Here is a 20071-nt window from a genome sequence, read left to right on the forward strand (position 1 = left end):
AATTTAATTTTTGACTTACCGTAAAATCAATTTCTCTGATGTTCACAAAGCTCTTGATCTTCTTAACCACTGGGTTATACCGCCCCCTACAGGAGTAAGTAGATACATATTCGCCAGCACACCAAGGATCTTGCCTGACGAAGCGGTCCTGTGCGGCTCCGAAACGTTGCACTATATTTTTCTGATGTGATCTTATCTTGAATAACGGAATTTTTGTAAAATCTTACCTGTAAAATTCCTTTCTCTGAGTCCTCCGACAGTCGCCGCCTCTTCATATTCGTCACATATGGGGTATTAGACTTTGCTCCGAAGGAGTAGCTAGGCAACAGAATATGTTAACAATAAAGCTTTAACATATCCCACCCTCAAGGGGTGGTCCCCTCAGTCAATACCCTCCTACTTCCTGCAACCATATCTCAGTTTTAGTGGAATAGCAGTAGAGTATACATTCAAACCCCAAAAGAGGGGCGGGGGCGGCGACTGTCGGAGGACTCAGAGAAAGGAATTTTACAGGTAAGATTTTACAAAAATTCCGTTTTCTCTTACGTCCTCCGACAGTCGCCGCCTCTTCATATTCGTCACATATGGGGACGTCCCAAAGCAGTGCAAACATGAGGGGTGGGAAACGCATCCGCGCCGAAAGGCAACGCAGTCTCCACATCAAAGAAAGGAACCTTACCAAAGGAAGGAAACCAGCTGGGCAACAGCAAAAATAAGTGCTCAACAGGAGCAACAACCCAGGAAAAGACAAAAAAACCAGGGGATACAAAAAACTATCCCAACAGCCAGGAGTCCCCAACAAGGGACCCTATGGAACAGCCGCACTAAGAACCTTGCGGCCAAAGGAAGCATCTGCCGATGCCTGAACATCTACTTTGTAGAATTTTGTGAAAGTGTGTACGGTCGACCAAGTCGCCGCCTTACACACCTGGGCTACAGAAGCCCCATGACGGCAGGCCCAAGACGTACTCAGTGATCTAGTAGAGTGCGCCTTCACAGGCACAGGGGGTACCTTCCCCTGCAAGGCATAGGCCTGTTCAATGGTCTGCCTGATCCATTTGGCAATGGTAGAGGCGGAAGCCGCCATGCCCTTCCGAGGACCCTCTGGAAGAACAAACAAGGAGTCAGTCTTACGAAAAGACTCAGTCGATTTAAGGTAAACCCTTATCGCCCGAACAACATCCAGAGAGTGCAATCTCACCTCCTTCGGATGTTTAGGCTTCGTGCACAACGAAGGCAAAACAATATCCTCGTTAAGATGGAATTCCGAAACTCGTTTCGGTAGAAAAGAAGGATTAGGTCGCAAGACCACCTTATCCAAATGAACAACCAGGTACGGAGACTTGCAGGACAAAGCCGCCAGTTCCGACACTCTGCGAGCCGAAGTGATCGCCACCAAAAAGGCGACCTTTTTGGACAACATAGACAACGAGATCTCCCTGATCTGTTCAAAAGGAGCACGTTGTAACACAGATAGAACGAGATTCAAGTCCCAAGGGGGCAAAGGATCCCTCCTAGGAGGAACCAGATGCCGCACACCCTGAATAAAAGTGCCAACCAAGGAGGTGGAAGCCACGGGACGTTGAAACAGAACGGCCAGCGCCGACACCTGACCCTTAATCGTAGCCAGCGCCAAACGCTGATCGACACCCGTCTGAAGGAAAGACAGCACACGGGAAACCGAGTACGTGCGGGGTGAAAACCCCCTGGACTCACACCAGGCAAAATAGGCCTTCCAAGTATGGTAATAAACCTTCCCCGAGGAAGACTTCCTCGCGTTGATCAAAGTATGAACGACCTCTGGAGAGAGACCCTTCTCCTTCAGGACCTCGGTCTCAACAGCCAGGCCGTCAAAGCCAGCGACTGTAAAGCAGGATGGTAAATCGGTCCTTGAGACAGTAGATCGTCTCGAAGAGGCAGACGCCAAGGAGCGTCGACCGCCAGATTCACGAGGTCTGCGTACCAGGACCGGCGAGGCCAGTCCGGTGCCACAAGAATCACCGTGCTGCGTTCCGAGTGCAACCTGCGAAGGAACCTGGACAGCAACTGAATCGGTGGAAACGCGTACATCAGCCTGTACTGATGCCACGGGGCCACTAACGCGTCCGACGCGTCTGCCCGAGGGTCGCGCGTCCATGCCACGAACCTCCTCACCTTGTAGTTGAGGCGAGACGCGAACAGGTCCACATCTGGAAGACCCCACTTCGCGCACAACATCTGGAAGACAGCCGGGTGGAGAGACCATTCCCCCTGATCCAGGGTCTGGCGACTCAGATAGTCCGCCTGCCAGTTCTCCACTCCCGGAATGTGAACCGCCGTTATCGCCGGGACATGAGTCTCGGCCCAAGACAGAATGTCGGCCACTTCTCGAGCCGCTCGGGCACTCCTGGTGCCCCCTTGGTGGTTGATGTAGGCCACCGCCGTGGCATTGTCCGTCTGCACCCGAACCGGGCAGCCCTGCAGCCGGTCCGTCCAGCGATGAAGACAGAGCCTTATCGCACGCAATTCCAGAATGTTGATCGGAAGGGAAGACTCCCCCTCCGACCAGGTCCCCTGGGCGGACAGAACGCCCAGAACACCACCCCAGCCCGACAGGCTGGCATCCGTGGTGATTATCGTCCACGAGATCGGACGAAACGACTTGCCCCCGGACACCAACGGGGACTGGAGCCACCACAGAAGGTTTTCCCTGGTGCGATGACTCAACGAGATCTGAAGATCCAGAGATTGAGGTCGCCCGTCCCACCTGGACAGGATCTCCGCTTGGAGACCCCGCGTGTGAAACTGCGCGAAAGGAATCGCCTCGAAGGCCGAGACCATCAATCCCAGACATCTCATACCCGTCCGCAGAGACGAGTGTGGAACGTCCCTGAGGGACCTGACTTCCTCCTGAAGAGTCCTGAGTTTGTCTTCCGGCAGGAAGACCTTCGCCTGCACCGAGTCCAGTATCATTCCCAGATAGGGGAGACGAACCGACGGACTCAGTGTCGACTTTGGAACATTTATCGTCCAACCGAACTCCTGCAAAGTTTGCATTGTGACAGACAGGTCCTTCTCCAGACCCTGTCTGGTCGCAGACCGAACCAGAATGTCGTCCAGATACCCCAGGACAGAAATGCCCTGGGTTCTCAATAATGCCAGAACCGGTGCAAGCACCTTGGTGAAGGCCCGCGGAGCCGAGGCGAGCCCAAAGGGCAACGCCACAAACTGGTAGTGATCCTCCGCAATGGCAAATCGAAGGTACTTCTGATGACCCTCGAATATGGGGATGTGAAGGTACGCATCCTTCAAATCGATGGAGGCCATGAATTCCCCCGGAACCAGGGCAGCCACCACTGAGCGCAGGGATTCCATGCGGAACTTGCGAACCCGCACAGAGCGGTTCAGAGCTTTCAAGTCCAGAATCGGACGAACCTTGCCCTCCTTCCTGGGCACGGTGAACAGATTGGAATAAAACCCCCGAAATCTGTCCCGATGAGGCACCGGAACCACCACTCCCTGAGCCCTCAGGTCCCGCACCGCCAGGTGCAGATCCCGCAGGCGCTCTGGAGACAGTTGAAGATTTGAGGGAAAAAATCTGCTCTCCGGCCGAGAGAGAAACTCGATCTTGTAACCAGATCGAACGATTTCCAGAACCCATCTGTCCCGCACACGGGCCAACCAGGGCTGAAGAAAACCGAGCAAGCGTCCCCCCACCCCAAAACTGGGTGAGGGCGCCCCTTCAGGCCGAACTGTTATGGGCTGCAGGTCCGGATTGGCCGGACTTCTGTTTCCCAGACCAGGGCTTCTTCTGAGAGCCTTGGCCTTTGAACGGTTTGCCCTTGTAGTGCGGCCGAAAGGCACGAAAGGACCCCTGAGGGGGCCGAAAATTAGCATGCTTCTTCCCAGAAGCCCCCTTAGCCTTGGGGAAATGGGGCAAGAGAGTGCTCTTACCCCCGGTGATCCCCTTAACACATCCAGGGACTCCCCAAAAAGGCGAGACCCATCATAAGGCAGATTGGCTAAGGTTTTACGTGAAGATTGGTCCACCGACCAACATTTCAACCAAACCAGGCGGCGAGACAACACCGCCACGCTGTGCACACGCGCGGCCAACGGAATCAGGTCCAGGTCCGCATCACACAGATACATGACACCCTGGTGGATCTGATCCACCATATCCAGGGTCGCCGCCGAGGCCGAATTGGCCACTAGGACGCGCCTAAGCATCTGCGTCCAACTTGCGATCGCCTGGGCCGCCATGAGAGAAGCAAACAGAGCCTTAAGCATAGAACCCGTAACAGAATAAGTATGACGGGCAAGAGACTCCAGTCTCCTATCCGTGGCATCACGGAAAACAGGGGATCCCTCTGCAGGGATCGCAGTGGCTTTGTTCAAAACCGCAATAGCATGATCCACTGGCGGAGGCACACACCACCGTTCATCAGTGGCAGGCGAGAAAGGATAACGCAGCTTAAATTTACTTGGTACCGCAAAAGGCTTGCGCAAATCGCGCCATTGGTCCTTAACAGCGCGCTGAAAATCAGCATTGCAGGGAAAAACCTGCGGCGTCCTGCGTTTTCTCTGCGTCCCATAAGCCGCCAAGGCAGCTGGGGGACACACCTCGTCCTGCAAACGTAGCGTCTGCTTAATGGAAGCAATCAACTCATCCATGATTGCAAGCTCTTCAGGCGAGCCAGGGGGAGAATTATCAACCCCCTCAACTTCAGCCTCTACCTCAGACCCCACTAGATCAAGAGAGGAGCGGGACCCCGATAGGGGGGTCCCCGCCAGAACAGCCCCATCACCTTCACCCTCAGAATCAGAGGACAGAGCAACTCTGGGCCGTTTAGTAGATTGAGCAGCCACCAGCATTTGCACCTGTGCAGCAAGGCCAGCCACAATAGTGGCTAAATCCCCCCCTGGGGGGGAAACAGCGGTCCCCTGGCTTTCCACCAATACTGTGGGAAACTTGCCCTCCTGAGAATCCATTGCCCCTGTATGCCAGACAACCAAGGGTTAACTGCCCCCTTACAGCAAGCGCGGCAAGCGCAGCCCACCGCACCACACTCAGGCACAATGAGACCCCCACAGGGAATATACGGACTGAATACAGGCAATGGAACACAGGAATAGAAGGATAAAACCTGAGGAGACTCCGCTGCTGCTGCTGCCTCGATCGGTGCTTCCAGGAGAGAGGAAGTGATGCTGCCAGGGCGCTCTATGTAAGCCTATGGAGGCTACAAGAAAATGGCCGCCGTGCATGTAAACCATGCGGCCGGAGCGGGCGCCGGTAAAATGGCGTCGTTTGGCGCCGAAATCGCCGCTCCACAGTGCATAAAATCACACACAATATTATCCCATTATATGGATACATGTTAGATAGCCGCAGCGATCGCTGTATATGCCCCAACATGCCATTAAAAACATGCCCCACAGCACACAGCTCCTCACACTGCCCAGCCTGACATACTCAGTGTCATACAGCTCCCCCCCCCCCCCTTGCAGCCCACAGCATGCAGCCGAGAGATAGGGAGACAAGCAGTGTGATTAAAGGCAGGTTACACAGTCCCAGACTGAGACCCCCCCCAGACAGACAGGTCCCCACATAGATACACTTACCTCACATGGCGTGGGGAACCCGCACAGGCGAACAAGCCGCTGCACATGAGGCAGGGAGAGTCGCAATTCAAGACGCACACAATGGCGGTTCAGAAACCGCACAGCGTCCGGTGAGGTAGCCACCTCACCAATCATCCCTGCACTGAACAGGGATGGGTCGTTCACTGTGCCAGGAGCGTTACCTGGCTGAACGCTCGATGGCAGACTGGGAAGCCACTGACCCACGACCTGCGACCAGGGGGATCAGCCCGAGACCCAGTCCGCATGATCCTCTTCGTCCGAAGAACTAACTAATGCTGACAAAAATAACAGCTAAGTAAAGGTAGAGAGAAAACTCAAACAAAATATCAAAAAGAAGAAAGAGTCTGGGACAAAAAGTCCCAGCACAGAGAGAGCCAGCCACTCCTGACAAGCTAGACATTAAAACTGAGATATGGTTGCAGGAAGTAGGAGGGTATTGACTGAGGGGACCACCCCTTGAGGGTGGGATATGTTAAAGCTTTATTGTTAACATATTCTGTTGCCTAGCTACTCCTTCGGAGCAAAGTCTAATACCCCATATGTGACGAATATGAAGAGGCGGCGACTGTCGGAGGACGTAAGAGAAAAAGCTTTTTGGACTGCTTTTGCAAGATCCTTTATGTGCTGGCGAATATGTATCTACTTGTAACTAATCCAGTTGCCAACTGGTGATCGCTTCAGCACCCAGTACACACGAGCCTACAAACCAGGAAGGTGTGCGATAGGAATATGAACTATACCCTACAGGAGTATAACACTAGGCAGAAAAAAAATTCTGGCTAAACCCCTGGGCAGTCCCAGGGGGTGTACTCCCTCTCTCTGCTGTAGGTACTCAGTTTTGTTACAAGCAGTGTCAGAAGAATTACAACTCCACAGAGGGGTGGGTGCTGTGTCCATCAATGAACATCAGAGAAATTGGATTTTTGTACTTACCGTAAAATCCATTTCTCTGAGTTCATTGATGAACACATTGCTCCATAAATCCTAGCTAGTAGTTATATTGCCTCCTCCCGGAGTAGGACTAGGCAGAACAAAAAGCATCTGCCTACGCCTATGGGCTGTCCACAGCTGGTATATAACCCCCTCTCTGTTCTAGGTAATCAGTTTAGTAGCAAGCAGTATTAGAAGTATCAGAACTCCATAGAGGGGTGGGTGCTGTGTCCGTTGATTAACTCAGAGAAATGGATTTTACGGTAAGCACAAAAATCCCATTTTCTCTTTCGTTCATCGGCAGATACAGCGCTCCATAAATCATAACTAGTGGGATGTCAAAAAGCAGTTTTAAAAGGAAAATGAGGGGTGGGGGAAATAACCAAATGCTAAAACATAAGAGTCCTTAACCAGGACACAGGAGCCTTTAAGGGGGTCACAGGAGACCCTTCTGAAAAATAAAGGTTTAAAGAAAAAACACCCCTCAAAAGGGAACAGCCCCTCTTAAACAGCAGCCTGCAAAACTTTGTTACCAAAGTATCTACGTTATAGAATTTTGTGAAGGTATGCACGGATGACCAAGTGGCTGCCTTACAAATTTGCGATATTGAAGCCTGACGACAGTAGGGCCAAGAAGCACTCAGCGCCCAAATAGAACGCCCCATGACAGGGAAAGGTGGAACCTGACCTTTAATGGAATAGGCCTTCTGATCCATCTGGAGATGGTAGCTGAAGAAGCGGCCAGCCCTCTTCTTGGTCCACAAAAAGCGAGTCTGACTTCTGAAAAGACTCAGTAGCTGCCAGATACACCCGAATGGCACGAACCACATCCAAACTCCTTGGGATGAGCTGGCTTGGGACACAAGAAAGGCAACACAATGTTAGAGACAATTTGGGCAGGAATGATGAACATGGACGAAGAACCACTTAATCCCTATGGACCACCAAATAGGGACTGAGGCCAGATAATGCCACCTACTCCGATACCCTGCGGGCCGAGGTAATAGCCCCCAAGAATGCCACCTTCTGGGATAATGTAGGCAAGGGAATCTCTCAAATATTCTCAAATGGAGGTTTCTGGATAACCAAAAGCACCACATTTAAATCCCATGGTGGCAAAAGAGACCGTATAGGTGGAGCCACATGTCAAACCCCCTGAATGAAGGTATGAACTAAAGAGTGTGTGGCAAGGGGTTGCTGAAAGAAGATTGCCAAGGCAGACATCTGGCCCCTGATGGTACTCAGGGCCAGCTTCTGATCAACGCTCCGTTGAAGAAAGGTTAAGATCCGAGCTACAGAAAAGGATCGAGGTTGAGCGCCAATCGACTCACACCAACAAATGTACGCTTTCCATGTACGATGGTATATCCTCCTGGAATACGACATCCTTGCCTTCTCAATAGTAAAGATCACTGATCCAGACAAACCTCTATCCCTCAGTACCTGGTTTTAAATAGCTAAGCCATGAAAACCAGCAACTGTAATGCAGGAAGTCCCCAAGGGACGTTTACGGTCACCAGGATGATTGGAAGATCCTCGCTCTTGATTACTCGCAGGAACTGCGGAAGAAGCCTGAGCCGAGGATGATGCTGACCTTACCATGGCCCTTGGACCACTGTGGTGTCTGCCAGAGGAACCCGTGATAAGGTCATGAACCTTGGTATCCTCCTGTGGAGCCAAACCTGCTAAAGGAGTTCCATGTAGGACTGTGCAAACAGAACTGTCTTGAAGGTGGACACCACTGGACTCAGAACCTGTATGCAAATCGGGAGAGAGAACTGTCTATCTGACAGAAGCCGGTGAATCACGGACTGTGGATCCTGAAACTTTTCTAGAGGAAGGACCACCCTGGGTCAGAATTAAAATCAGACCTAGGTATTTCAATTTCCTGGATAGGGATAGGGGGAACCTTAGGTAGTTTGGATATCACCTGAACCTTTGCAGGATTTCATGGATCTCCTTGACGCTCACCAAAGAAGTCCACGGGGCTGGAAACCAGCGAAGATGTATCCCCGCCCCAATAATGGGTGAAGGCAGACCTTCATGCTGAAGGGGTCTTGTCTGCGGGTCCGGAGAAGCTAGCTCTATGCTTACCAGACCAAGGTTGCATGGAACCCCCCAGGGTAGATTTAAAAGATCTATTTGCCTTACTCTTCGTCCCAGAAGCACAAAAGAGGTTCCTATGGGCTGAGAAGGAGGGCCCCCGTCTGCGGCGAGGCTCCTTCCCTTTCCTTGACTGTGGCAGGAAGGTATGCTTCCCCACCCCCCCTTGATACCCTTAATAATGTCATCCTGGGTAGCCCCAAAGAAGCGATCGCCTTGAAAGAGCAGATCAACAAGAGCTTTCTTAGAGGCTTGGTCTGCGGACAAATTCTTAAGCCACAGCACGCACCTAATCACCACCGCTGTAACAGAAAGTTTGGACAGCACAGGAGCTGTATCCAAAGCTGCACAAATAAACTGTAGCCCATGGACAAACTGGTCCGCTAAATCAACATAGGCAGCGGGGACCTGCTCACCCCCCAGACCCTGTCGCAAAAGCTTGGCCCATTCAGTTAAGGTGTTCAGACACCAGGGCCGAGGCAAAGACTGGCCGCAATGCTGGACCAGCCATAGTAAACATGCTGCGTGTCACAGCCTCCACTTTCTTGTCAGCTGGGACCTTAAAGAACATCCTCTACTGGGATCATGGTTCTTTATTCAACATGGAAACAGGAGGGTCCACCACTGGTGGACTAGTTCACTCTTTTAAAAGTGACCCTCAAAAGGTTAACGTACAGCAAAATGTTTGGGGACCACAAAGGGTAAATTTGGTTGTTCTCATTCCATACAGGAAAACCTGTCAAAATAAGGCACATAAGGAAACACCTTTGAAGTACGATGCGACTTATGCGTACCAAATAATACAGCCACGTCTGTGGCTACATCCTCCATCTTTAAAGTCTTACACACTGCAGTAATAAGTGAGTCTACCAGAGGCTTTTCATTTGCTGCTGCGACCATGGAGCAATCATCCTCACTAATTGGATGGCTCAGGGGGTGTGATATTAAGCCCCACTGTAAGGGCTGCATCCATGGCGGCATCTGGCTCAGAATCAGATGAGGCAGACAGAGCAGGGGAAGGCGGAGGGACGCTTCCTCCTGGGCCTTTGCCCACACGCCACTTCCACCCGGAACACTAAGGATTGCAGGACCGCCATCAGTGTAGCCATGGGAAGCTGGGGTTCCAAGCGACCTGCCACCTCCATGAGGGGGTCAATAGGGGAGATGTGACCCTGAGGTTCCATAAGGAAATGAAGACCTTGCAGTACAAAACAATTTTTTTGGCACCACTAAAGGATACCCCCAAGGCTCAGGGTACCTATCAGCAGAGAGAGAGGTAACAGGGACCCCCAAAGACTCACCCTACTGACCCGAGGAGTGCCGAGAATTCAAACTCAGCATAATCATGCACGCTATCCCTGTTCACATGTCCCGGGCACCGGAAGAGGAAACTAATGAGGAAGAGGAGGAGCTTCCGCATCTCTACGAGGCCTCAGTCCTCCAGCATCCCTGTGACATCATCTGCTACACAAACATGGCCGCCAACCGGAGACCAGCTACACTAAGGGAAAATGGCACCCATCAGCTACACTGAAGTATGCTGCTAGGTTCTTTCCTGCACCCTCTGCAATGCTGCACCCTCTGCAAGGGGACCTACCCCAAAGGTAGGACACACGTTTAGGGGAGACTCTGTTGTGCACTCTGCACTGGGACCCCCCTGCACTATATCCACACTGCAAACAGCAGGCCATGCACCTAGGGGTCTCCTACACTGGTACCCCTCCAGACAACCAGGGCGGGACACACACTATACAGAGTGGGGACAGCGGGGGAGACCCCCAGGGGTCTCTGCTGCATTCTCTGCCCTGGGACCCCCACCAGACTCCAGGTCATGGCAGGGGGAGAGGGAGTGGGGGGAAGCCCAGCTAGGTGGATTTAGGGATTGGAGGAGGGAACCTGCAGGAAAGCCTGACCATCCCTAGAGGTTACCGCATCCCCCCCCCCCCCAAAGAAAAAGAGGATAGGGGGGACTGTACTTATCCTTCCATGGTGCGGGGAACGCTCCAGGCAGAACTCATTGCCACTGAAGTAGGAGAGCTGTCGGCCAAGGGGCCTTGCGACTCAGACTCTGGATTGTATGCATCCCGGCGAGACGTTTAACTCGTGGGCCAGCCTCTGTCTGTGAGGCTATGTCGCGGTGGACCTAGCAGGTAGCTGCGGTCTGAATGCGCTTGCTGGTTGTTGAGTGTAGATCTCCAGAGAAGAAAAAAAAAAAGACGTAATGAAGGAGAAAGTTGCTAGGACCAGAGATCCCAGCTGGGAGCCTAGGTCCTTACTCCCAACTAGACAGATAAAACTGATTACCTAGAGCAGAGTGGGGGGTTATATACCAGCTGGAGACAGCCCATGGGCGTAGCTAGGTGTTTTTTGTTCTGCCTAGTCCTACTCCTGGAGGAGGCAATATAACCCACTAGTTATGATTTATGAACTGCTGTGTCCGTTGATGAATGAAAGAGAAAATGTATTTTACGGTAAGTCGAAAATCCAACTTTCTCTTTCGTTCATTGACGGACACAGTTCTTGATCTTCTTAACCATTGGGATGTACCAAAGCAGTGTTAAACATGGAGGGTTGGGAAACAGCAAAAAATAAATTCCCAAGGCTAAACTATAGCTAACTAGGTAAACAGGAGCTCAAACAAAACAACTGGAGCCCACCTGAAAAAAACAATACATCCTTTAAAAGAGGACCAGGTCTTCTAAACAGCACCCTTCAAAACCTTGCGGCAAAAGGAAGCATCCGCAGATGCCAACACATCCACCTTCTAGAACTTTGTAAAAGTGTGCACCAACGACCAGGTGGCCACCTTGCAAACCTGTGTCACTGACGCCTAATGACGGGGAGCCCAGGAGGCACCGAGCACCAGAGTAGAATGCGCCTTGATAGGGAAAGGAGGAACCTAACCATTGATGGAATAGGCCTGAATCTCAGTCTGTCTGATCCATCTGGAAATGGTTGCAGAGGATGCAGACAACCCTTTGAGGCCCATTCGTGAGCACAAATAGTGAGTCTGATTTCCTAAAAGACTCGGTAACTGCAAGGTACACTCTAATCGCACATCCAAAGCATGCAAAGCAATTTCCTTCAGAGGTTTTGGCCTGGGACACAGGCAACGCAATGTCTTCATTCAAATGAAAATCAGAGACAACCTTTGGAAGGAACGACAAACAGGGACAAAGAACCACCTCATCTCTGTGAATCACCAAGAAAGCTACTCTTTCCCCCTGTGAGACCTTTAATGACGTCATCCAAGGTAGCACCAAACAGGCGATCTCCTGAAAGGGAAGATCAGTAAAGGCCTTTTTAGAAGTCTGGTACGCAGACCAGCATTTGAGCCAAGAGACACGCCGAAGGACCACTCCCGAAATGGAGAGACAAGCCACTAGGGGGGCCGCATCCAAAGAGGCATCACAGAAACTTCAGCCCCTGGACCAGCTGGTCCACCAGCTCAGCAAAGGCAGGGGGGAGCTGTTTGCCCTCCAGGTCACGGCGTAAAAGCGTCGCCCACTCAGTATGAGTTTGAGACAACAAGGAAATGGTGAATACTGGCCTCAGTGCCGAACAAGCCAGTGTGTACATATTGTGGGCCACAGCCTCCGCCTTCCTGTCAGCCAGAACCCTAAAGGGCAGGAACTCTTCAACCGGAATCATGGTTGCCTTGTTCAATCTGGAAACTGGAGGGTCCACCACTGGTGGAACCAATATACTTCTTAATAAGGGACTCCTCATAGGGGTATCACCTAGCAAATCGCTTAGGGGTCCCAAGGGGATGCTTTGGTCGCCCCTACTCTTTAGCAATGCAGTTTATTAGAGCAACAACAATAAACGCACAGCAAGAAAGAGGAGCAAAATCAGGAACAGCCTGGGTCAAGTTCAGAGCGGGTAGTCATCCAAGCAGGGATCAAGTCCAGAGGCGGGTAGTTTGCTGATGCCGGGTCATCTGCCGATGCGGAATTGAGAGCCAGGAAAGTCGTCAGCCAAGCCAGGTAATGCACAGAGGAACATGGAGAACAGAAGTCTGCTAGCAGTGATGCACCTTGGAGCCCAAACACAAGGGCAAAGGACTACAAGCCAACAGGTGAGATATTATATATATATATTACACATACATACACCTATACACACACACACATATTAATAAATATATATATATATACACACACACACATACACACACAGTATCTCAAAAAAAGTGAGTACACCCCTCACATTTTTTTAAATATTTGATTATATCTTTTCATGTGACATCACTGAAGAAATTACACTTTGCTACAATGTAAAGTAGTGAGTGTACAGCTTGTATAGCAGAGTATATTTGCTGTCCCCTCAAAATAACTCAACACGCAGCCATTAATGTCTAAACCGCTGGCAACAAAAGTGAGTACACCAGAGTGAAAATGTCCAAATTAGGCCCATCTAGCCATTTTCCCTCCCCAATGTCATGTGACTCGTTAGTATTAAAAGGTCCCAGGTGTAAGTGGGGAGCAGGTGTGTTAAATTTGGTGTTATTGCTCTCACTCTCTCATACTGGTCATTGGAAGTTCAAAATGGCACCTCATGGCAAAGAACTCTCTGAGGATCTGAAAAAAAGAATTGTTGCTCTACAAAAAGATGGCCTAAGCTAAAAGAAAATTGCCAAGACCCTGAAACTGAGCTGCAGCACAGTGGCCAAGACCATACAACAGTTTAACAGGACAGGTTCCACTCAGAACAGGCCTTGCCATAGTCGATCAAAAAAGCTGAGTGCACATGATCAGCGTCATATCCAGAGGTTGTCTTTGGGAAGTAAACGTATAAGTGCTGCCACCATTGCTGCAGAGGTTGAAGGGGTGGAGGGTCAGCCTGTCAGTGCTCAGACCATACGCCGCACACTGCATCAAATTGGTCTGCATGGCTGTTGTCTAAGAAGGAAGCCTCTTCTAAAGATAATGCACAAGAAAGCCCACAAACAGTTTGCTGAAGACAAACAGACTAAGGACATGGATTACTGAAACCATGTCCTGTGGTCTGATGAGACCAAGATAAACTTATTTGGTTCAGATGGTGTCAAGCATGTGTGGCGGCAACCAGGTGAGGAGTACAAAGACAAGTGTGTCTTGCCTACAGTCAAGCATGGTGGTGGGAGTGTCATGGTCTTGGGCTGCATGAGTGCTGCAGGCACTAGGGAGCTATATTTGCTCTGGGCACAGACCGAACCAGCGGCCACATACGCAGAAAAATCAGTGCGGAAAGATAGCCACCAGAACCAACAGGAAATGCCCAGGACATCTGGTTCTTACCAGGATGACCGTCAGTCTTGGAATTGTGGTACGTGCACAACAGTCTGATGCGCAACCCCTCAGGTACAAAACATTTGCCAGCAGGTCTCTCTGTTGGAGCATCAGGTTGGGCAGCCAACATCTGTTCCCCAAGAGGAGAGGTTGGTGCGGATGGCAGCCAGGATATGATCCGAAGGTATGACCAGTGTCAGCACGGAGTTCTCCCTGGACAACTCAGAATACTGGCGAGACAAGGCATCAGCTTTAACATACTTGGAGCTGGGCAAATAGGAGACCACATAGTTAAAAGGAGCCAAGAATAAGGCCAATCTGGCCTGACGAGGTGTGAGGCTCTTGGCCTCCGAGGGATACGTCAGATTCTTATGATCAATGAGAATGAGAACTGGAACCACAGAACCTTCAGTCAGTCCTCATCAGTGAGGAAATGAGAGCAGGAACAAGCCGGGGGTCATGTCCAAGAGCGGGTAGTAATCCAAGCTGGGGTCAGATCCAGAAGTGGGTAATCTGCCAAAGCAGGGTCATCTGTCAAAGCCAGGTCATCGTCAGAGAGCCAGGAGAGTGGTCAGCCGATGCCGGGTCGAGAACCAGGAGAGTCGTCAGCCAAGCCAGGTCATGCACAGAGGAACACAAAGAACAAAAGATGGCTGCCAACATAAGGGAAAGGTAAGACCTTAACAAGAACCCACAAGGAAGTAAGGGTCCATCAAGGGTCCGACCTCTAGGTGCACCTAAAGGGCAAACCAGGATTAGGATGAGACAGAAAGGGAGCAGAAGCAAAAGCAGACTTTTAGGGCCTTGAAAACTTGGATGGAAGCAGGCGTCCAGTTGTGGGGATTGCTGCCCTGAGACAGGTTTGGCCAAAGAGGAAAAGTTCCTGATAAATTTTCGATAGTAGTTGGTAAACCCAAGGAAATGCTCAATGGAACAGAGACCACTAGGGAGAGGCCAATGCAGAATAGCCAAAACTTTCTGAGGGTCCATAGAGAACCCTTCAGCAGAAATGACGTAGCCCAAGAAGGCAATCTGGGACAAGTGGAATTCACATTCCTCAAGCTTACAGAAAAACCCATTCTCACGTAAATGTTCCAGCACCCGTCTTGACATCCAGGTAGTGTGATTCAATGGAGTCAGAGTAAATCAAGATGTCGTCCAAACAGACTACCACGCATTGCTGCAACATATCACGAAAGCCATCATTGATGAATTCCTGGAAGACAGCGGGCGCATTGCACAAGCCAAAAGGGCATCACTAGATATTCGTAATGACTGGTTCTGGTATTCAACGCAGTCTTCCACTCATCGCCCTCCTTGATCCTCATGAGGTTATACGCGGCCCTTAGGTCAAGCTTGGTAAAGACTGTTGCTCCCTTGAGGCCGTCGAAAAATTCAGAATTTTAACGGAATTGGGTATGCATTCTTGATCATGATGCGATTGAGGCCCCTATAATCAAACGCAAGATCTTAACTCAACCCCCTTCTTTATGAAGAAAAAACTGGCTCCCACTGGAGAAGTGGACTTGCAAATGTGCCCCCAGGTAAGCGCATCTGCCACGTACTCCTCCATGGCCTTATTCTCTGCAACCGAGAGAGGATAAACCCTGCTACTAGGGGTAATGGCACCAGGTTGCAAGTCTATGGCACAATCGTATGGACAACAAGGGGGAGGAGTACCAGTGCGCACCTTGTCAAACACATCTTGATACTCATGATATTCAGTAGGCAACACTGAATCCGAGGAAGTACAAAGCACCTTAACAGGCCCATGGATACAAACAGCGCTACACTGTGGAGACCAAGAAAGGATCTCCACCGAATGCCAATCAAAGGTCAGATTGTGTTTCTGAAGCCAAGGGTACTCCAAAATAACAGAGTAGTGTGGGGACAATATAACCTGGAAACCAGTTAACTCCCTGTGAACACTCCCTATCGCCATGTCAACCGGAAACAGTCTTGAGGGTAACCTGTGCCAGTTGCAGGGGTCTGCCATCAATTGCCTCGATGACTAGTGGAGAAAAACGGGCCTGCAAGGGTATGGAATTCGCAGCAGCAAACGTGCAGTCTACCAACGCCTGAGTAACCACCGAACCTGCTCCCCAGGAAAGGACAACTGTGATTAGCGGTTTATCTTTACGGAAAACCGGGAACGAGGAAATCCACCTAAGGTCAGCCCGGGACCGACAGGACCTTAGGTGCGAGCGTTTCCCGGACAGGTAGGACAAGATTTCAGGAAATGCCCACCAAGGCTGCAATACAAGCACCGGCCCTCCCTCCTCCTAAAGGCCTGCTCAGCCGCGGAAAGGCGAGAAAACCCCAGCTGCATGAGTTCACAGCCAGATGCACCATCCCCAGGAGGCGGGGGAGGTGAGGGAGGAATGGGTGGGCAAGAAAATGTAGGAGCCAATCTGGTAGGAGGCCTCTGCAGGCGCTCCTTAAAAGATGGTCTCTCCCTGAGCCTGGTAGCGATCAAAATCAGGAAAGAAATGAGAGAGAGTTTGTCAGGAAGTCCTTGGCCGTAATCTCGTCCTTCAATGCATCAGAGAGACAAAAGCCACCAGAGCCTCATTATTCAAGCCCCTCTCTGCTGCCAGGGTACGAAATTCAATGGCACTTTCGGCAGCGATTCGTATACTCTGTTGAATGGACAGAAGTAGCTTAGCAGCAGAGGCAGAGCGAGCATGCACATCAAATACAGTACGGAAAGAGGCAACAAAACTCGGGTAATCGAGTATCACAGAATTATCTTTCTCCCATAAGGGATTCGCCCAGGCCAAGGCCTTGTCCGAGAGCAACGAGATTAGGATGCCCACCTTGGACTTGTCACAGGGAAACGCCTGAGGAAGCATCTCAAAATAAATGCCCACTTGGTTTAGGAAGCCATGACACTAACTCGGTTCACCCCCATAGCGCTGCGGGAGGGGAGCTGAACCAGTTATCCCTCTGGTAACAGCGATTCCAGCTGCAGGAGAGGCAACAGGAGCAGCAGCAGGAGGACCAGCCTAACAGCACAGGGAGCAAGGTTTGCTGTGCGTTCAAGCAACGTCTGCACCGCCTGGGTGAAGCGACCCAAAAATTGATCTTGTTGATCGAGCCTGGAAATCAGCAAGGGGAGTGTAGGAGCACCTGCATCATCAGGATTCATGGCCCTTGTGTATTGTCAGGATGTCAGGAAACCAGACCACATGAAGATGCAAGTAAAATAAAGCGGTTTATTAGAGCAACAACAATAAATGCACAGCAAGAGTGAGGAGCGAAATCAGAAACAGCCCAGGGCAGGTAATCATCCAAGCCGGAATCGAGTCTAGAAGCGGGTAGTCATCCAAGCCTGGGTCAAGTCCAGAGGCGAGTCGTCTGCCGAAGCGGAACTGAGAGCCATGAAAGTCATCAGCCAAGCCAGGTCATGCACGGGGAACAGAAGACTGCTAGCAGTGATGCACCTTGGAGCACAAACACAAGGGCAAAAGACTGCAAGCCAATAGGTGATATACATAGTCAGGTGTGCAACATCATCACTGAGCGATGCCCAGGAAGCAGGCAAGTGATGATGCAAGCAGAGTTTATAAAAGACAGCAGTCTGCACATGTCCACGATGGCTGCCAACAGGAAGACAAGGTAAAACCATGACACTGCGTCCTCCATCTTTAAGGTCTCATGCACAGATATTATCATTGCGTCCACCAGTGCCTTTTCGTGCGTGGTTGCAAATGTGGAGGAATCATCCTCACTATCAGAGGCTTCCAGGCGCGTGGTCGCAGACCCAGCAGGGTGACCTACGTCCGCTGAATCAGATTCAGGATCTGATGAGACAGGGGAAGGTGGGGGGCACTTTTTGCTAGCCCATCGCCTGAAAGCCACCTCCACCCAGGACACAAAGGACTCCGGGATGGCAGTCAGTGCAACGATAGATGGTTGGGACCCGGAGGCCCCCGTAGCCTCACGAGTCACCAGGGGGACCCCATAAAAAAGTGTAAAACACTGCAAAGGGACATACCTTACTGCGCTGGCAGCCCCACCCGGTCACCAGTCACATAGCACAAAGCGATCCTCAGCAGAGAGGGAGAGGACCCCACCAGACTCAAGACCCAGCAGAACCAGACACCGTAGCCTCCAGGGGAAACTGCACTGCACATGCGGCAATCAGGAAGTGAAAGATATCGGAGGCAGCACCAGGAGATGAGGAGGGGCTCCCCCTGCCAAAAATTGCCGCCCAGAGGGCTCCACTGTCATAGTCGCCGCCATTTAAAATGACAAACCACTGCAAAATGGCTGCCGGACTACACAAACATAGCTGCCGTGCATTGAGCACACAGGCTACAACACAATGGCGGCCCACCACGAGGCTCCCAGCGACCCAGGAGGGGTCCCTAGGCCTCAGAAAAATGGGACAGGCAGGAAGGGGGGCCCGTGGCAGAAGCCCCCACGAGGTACAGCCCCCCCCTACACTGCCAATCATCGTGTCCCCGGCAGCGTACAACCCCCCGTCCCCATCACCAGTATAGGTGGGGGGGGGTAGGATGGAGGTAACCGATGAAGGGGGTGCCTGATGGGAAGGAGGGGAATCCGGGGGTCTGACCGCCCTATGGAGAGGCCTATGTCCATGCCAAAACCCTCCAGGGGGAGAGGGGGGGGCAGCTACTCACCAAACCAGGCGGGCACCGTTCCAGACAGAACTCCTCGCCATCGAAATGGGGGAGCTGTTGGCCAGGAGTGCTGCAACTCGAGCCAAGACACAGTTGTATGCGACCTCACAAGGAGTTTAACTCGCAGGCCAGCCCCCGTCTAGTGGGGCTATGTTGCGGCCGACATAGCATGGAGCTGAGTTCTGCGTGCGCTCGCTGGCCAGATTGGGGTGACCACTAGATCTACTGTAGACGATCCAGCCCGTCACCCAGTCCGGCAGTTGATTGTAGATCCTACAGAAAAAAAAAAAAAAAAAATCGAACAAAAAAGAAAAAATTTGCCAGGACCAGAGATCCCAGCAAAGAGTATATCCCCTGGGACTGCCCATAGGCATAGCCAGACTTTTTTCTGCCAAGTGTCCTACTTCTGTAGGGGGCAGTATAACCCAATGGTTAAGATTAGGAGCTGTGTCCGTCAATGAACGAAAGAGAAAACAGCTTTTTTAATTCCCTCAGTATTTTCTGTGCCTGTGTGAATGACTCCTAACAGCCTATAAACAAAATGTTTACATTTGAGTGCTGGCATGCAGCCAAGATTTGCTCTCATATAAAGAAAAATGAAGATTTCAGTACTTTTGCTGTGAATTTTGAAAACAAATTTCTCCAGAAATCCTACAGATAAAGATGTGAATGAGGGCTTGCATTGAAGTTTTTACTGCTTTTTTAGAATATGTAAATTACTACAGTTGCATGATGTTTTTCCCAAACCGAATGCACTGGTGTTTCATGCATCCGCGAGCAGGCAGTCCCATTCATGTCAAATAAGATACAGCTGCTGCACAGATACAGCCACTGGTCCAAATCTGACATCTGTGTGGATGTGGGTCCCTGAACTCACACTGTCTGCAATCGAGGATTCACACCTACACCTACAAGTATGGTAAATTAGGAGCAGTGGCTGTTTCCTTACTGACAAGAATGGCACTGCCCACATGTGAATGCACAGAACACCTGTGCATCCAGCGTGGGAAAAACAAGGCACTCACACAGGTGTACGCTTACGTAGTGCTTGCTCATTTTAAACATACTGCAACATAGCATGCATATATTAATAAGGCACATAGACTAAACTGATTTTCAATTGCAGTGCATGTGGTGCACAGGACAGAGGTTAACAGGAACCTTTCTTTTATCTCATCATCTAATGATAGTGAAATATCTTCCCTGGCTGCTTACATTTTACTTTACAGCAGTGACCATCTCTAACTTGGCTTTTTAAGGACTACAGTACACTGTAAATATATAGTATAAATTCTATCCCACATATGGGTCTTGTATGTAATTTTGTCTTGGCTTAATCTTGCCTGCTTATTTGGCATTTCCTCATTGTATCATATATACCTGGTGATCCTGCCAATTCCCAATTACCTTCGGCTGATCATTTTTATTATTATACAGGATTTATAAAGCGTCAACAGTTTGCAAAGCTCTTTACAATATGAGGGCAGACAGTACAGTTAC

At 50.7% G+C, this 20071-nt stretch overlaps 1 protein-coding gene across 2 annotated transcripts in view; it reads right to left on the reverse strand.

The window, feature by feature from the left end:
* The window catches only part of FBXL20 (F-box and leucine rich repeat protein 20), a 266578-nt gene that overhangs the window by 161317 nt on the left and 85190 nt on the right, over positions 1-20071 (reverse strand). The window lies entirely within an intron of this gene.

Source organism: Pelophylax lessonae (assembly GCF_965119305.1).
Source record: "Pelophylax lessonae genome assembly, chromosome: 11".
Taxonomy (NCBI): domain Eukaryota; kingdom Metazoa; phylum Chordata; class Amphibia; order Anura; family Ranidae; genus Pelophylax; species Pelophylax lessonae.